The sequence below is a fragment of the Brienomyrus brachyistius genome, unplaced genomic scaffold (assembly GCF_023856365.1).
Source record: "Brienomyrus brachyistius isolate T26 unplaced genomic scaffold, BBRACH_0.4 scaffold114, whole genome shotgun sequence".
Lineage (NCBI taxonomy): Eukaryota > Metazoa > Chordata > Actinopteri > Osteoglossiformes > Mormyridae > Brienomyrus > Brienomyrus brachyistius.
Window position 1 is genome coordinate 370567 of NW_026042389.1, and position 3925 is coordinate 374491.

The window sequence follows — 3925 nt, forward strand, 5'->3', positions numbered from 1 at the left end:
GTCCGGGACCTCCTCGGGGACTAGGGCAGGAAAGTCTGGAGCTGGGTCAGGGACAGGAGTGGGGCCAGGAACAAGAGCCCCAGGGGGCACAGTCATTTGAGGCAGAGGGAGCGCCTCGGGTTCTAGGGCCGCAGGGGGCAGCGGAGGCGGCTGCTCGGGCTGCGCAGGAGCTACGGGCGACGAAGGCGGCTGCTCAGACGCTGTAGCAGGAACCCAGGACTTTATGCTCAGCCCACTGCTGTTAACTCCGATGACTCACAACTGAGCAGCAATGCACATTTCGAATCACATCATCAACATCAGGCTGATGACAAGACTGTGGGTCTCGTCAATAAAAACGGTGACTCAGCATACAAAGAGGAAGTGTGATGACTATCGGACTGCTGCAGAGCCAACAACCTGTCTCTGAATGTTGACCAAAGAAATGGTTGTTGACTTTAGAAGAACACAAAGCACAGAGTGACCACTCTCTGCTGCACATCGATGGCTCATCTGTGGAGATCGTAGAGAGTACCAGATTCCTTGTTGTCCATCTGGCGGAGAATCTCACCAGGTCCTTCAACATCAGCTCCATAGTAAGGAAAGCACAGCAGCACCTCTACTCTCCACGGAAGCTCAGAAAAGCCCATCTCCCATCCTCACACTCTATTGGGGAACTGTTGAAAGCACCCTGAGCAGCTGCATCACAGTCTGCTTTGGGAACTATGTCGCCTCAGATCGCAAGTCCCTACAACAGATAGTGATGACAGGTGAGAAAATCATTGGAGTATCTTGTTAGAGAAATATGTACTTTTTTTATTATCATTTTGCTAGACGCTTGGAAACAACACCCTGCCGCAGCTTGATCTTAATTGAGCAATAACACGTCTCAAGAACTGTCGCTTGAATATTTCCACCCCATATATGGTGACAAACAATGTTCAATGTCAGTTGCATATCCTGTTTGTGTACCTCAATAAAAGACACTGCGAGGGGAGTTCCTTTTTCGAAGTTGGCCGAGTTCGACTGAGAGGCTGACACCTCGAGGTCAGGACCGGGCTTCCCTTTGTAAGGAAAAGTGGTAAAAATGCCCCAAGGTTCTTGGTTGATCATTTGAATGCAGACAATGTTAGGAATTTATGATCATGGGGGAAGCCAGGGAGAGAATGGGGGTTCCAGTTGGCACCACTAGGGTGATAAGGATAAGATAAGGTGATAAGAATTTAATTACAATGATCATAAAAGTCTCTACCCTGTTCTGTCCTGTCCCCGTCTCAGGATCCTCACACTCCAGGGGGTCACTCTTTATATGTAAATTCACTCACAACACCTACACACAACACCTTGGTGGGGAGGGCCTTTTTGGGTATAAAGGGGGGTGAAGAACTGTCTTCAATTTGTGTCTGAGCTGCCTTTCAGTACCCGGTGTGTCTCTACACTGTATTACATTGTATTATTTTTGCTGTTCAATAAACCATCATTTTGCTGAAACTGCGGAGACTCTGCAAGTGGATTCCCTACACCTTGCAGCAAGTAAAACGTCATCACAGCTGTCTGTGTTGTTCTGTGTTCAGAGACTGGTTTGTTTCCAGCGCATCTTCAGAAGAAGATAACCCTAACATATCTCTCCCCTCCATCACGGATATTCACACCACACACTGCATCCGCAAAGCCACCACCATTGTGGATGACCCCACCCACCCCTCACATTATCGTTTCACCCTCCTGCCTTCTGGAAATAGGTCCCGGAGCATTCGGGCCTTTACAGCCAGACTCAAACAGCTTTATCCCCCATGCCGTCAGACTACTGAACTCTCAGGGACTAATCTGATACCACACACACATACACTCATTAACACACTTTATTATTTAACTACTATTTTTTTATCTTATTGTAGCCATGTTTACAGTTACTTTTATTTATTTTTATTGCTACCTCATTGCACAACCAAACTGCACCTTATCAGTATTGGGTTTACTGTGCTGTTTGTGCTCGTTGGTGTCAGTTGTCCTCTCTTTTTGCACTGTCCTGCAATGTTTGCACAGTTTTTGCTCATTATGCACCATACAGTATGTTGCTAGGTTGGTATGTGTTAGTCTTGTGTTAATTTAAGTAGCACCTTGGTCCGAGGGAAACAGTTTCTTTTGTAACTGTACTATACTCAACTGTGTAAAGTTAAAAATAACATTAAAGACCTACTTGACTTGACTTTTACTGATAACAGGTGCTAAAGTGAAGTGACTTGCTTCTGGGAAAGATCTCCAGCTGAAATTCTCTACAACAATTATGGGAGAAATATGGGAAGGACGCGGCGTCAGACCTGCCCCAGTGGGACGAATGTGGTTTTCCTAGAAACAGCAGCTTCAGTCCCAATCAGATAAGCCAGATGCGTTTGAAATTAGAGGAACAGGATCAGACTGGTTGCTCAGGTATTAATGTGGTAGAACTAAAACGGAGACAAATTGGAAGGTGTTTCAATTCTGGGAAAATGAGACAAAGCAGGCAGAGGAGATGCGGGTGGCAAAAAAGCATGAGATAAGGAATGCAGAGAATGTGGATGAGGGTGAGACTCCTGTGAAAACTGTGTATTGAAAATTAGGGCCACAGTATTGTCATCCATCCTGTCAGGGTATGTGGAAATACACTGAGGGTAAATGGCCTAATGCAGGAAGTGTCTTAATCCTATAACATCCAGCTGATTCAGGCTGTTGGGACAGTGTGGGACTGCACTCTTCTGGCTGGGACCTCGAATAAATGAATGAATGTTACATGTATACAGCCCTTTTCTAAGATACACAAAGAGCTTTACAGAGGCAATGGGGAGCCACTTCAACCCAAAGGTGAGGCAGCAGGAGAGGGGGCCCAGGCAGAGAGAACAGCCAACAAGAGGGGTGCTTCCACAGACAGGACGGGGGCCCCGGCAGACCAACGCTGACGACTCCTGGGACCAAGTCAACAGAGCAGCTGTTGTCATTGTGACTCACCCTCATACATCCATCCATCCATTGTCCAAACCGTTTATCCTACTGGGTCGCGGGGGGTCCGGAGCCTATCCTGCAAACAATGGGCACAAGGCAGGGAACAACCCAGGTTGGGGGCCAGCCCATCGGAGGGCACATTCACACACCATTCACACACCATTCACACACACATGCACTCCTACGGCCAATTTAGCAAGAGAGAACATGCAAACTCCACACACATGTGACCCAGGCAGAGACTCAAACCGGGGTCCCAGAAGTGTGAGGCAACAGTGCTAACCGCTGCACCACCATGCCGCCCCACTGTTGGTTACATGTGTACATATTTTGTCTGATCTCTTCACCACCAGGTGGCAATATAGCAGCTCCAGAGTTGTTGATGGCTAGAGTAAAAATAAAAACACAGTAGCACAGAGGTGTAGCTAAAAATTCTGGGCCCCTGACAGAATGTCACCTTGCGCCCCTCTATCGAATTTTACATACTGGGAGAGAGATTTGTTGAGCCATCTTCCAATCTAATCCAATCCAGCTTTATTTAAAAAGCACTTTAAACAACCTTATCGACCAAAGTGCTGCACAAAGGAATAAATAAAAATATTCACAAACTTAAAAACGAATTAAAATAAATTTAATAAAAACCAAAACATTAAATGTAAGTAAATGGCCATTAATAAAATAAAAATATTATATTAATAATTATTTATGAATATATAAAAATTTATATTAATAAAGAAAAGGCTAAGATTGAAATAAAATTTACTATTAAAGTTAATATCTCACAAGGTGTCCAAGGAGAAGAGATGAGTTTTAAAAAGAGATTTAAAGATTTAAAGAGAAGAGGCCTCTCTAATGTGAAAAGGCAAATCATTCCACATTTTAGGAGCTGCGAATGCAAAAGCTCGATCCCCTCTAAGCTCACGCTGAGTCTTAGGAACCATCAGGAGCAGCTGATCAGCTGACCTGA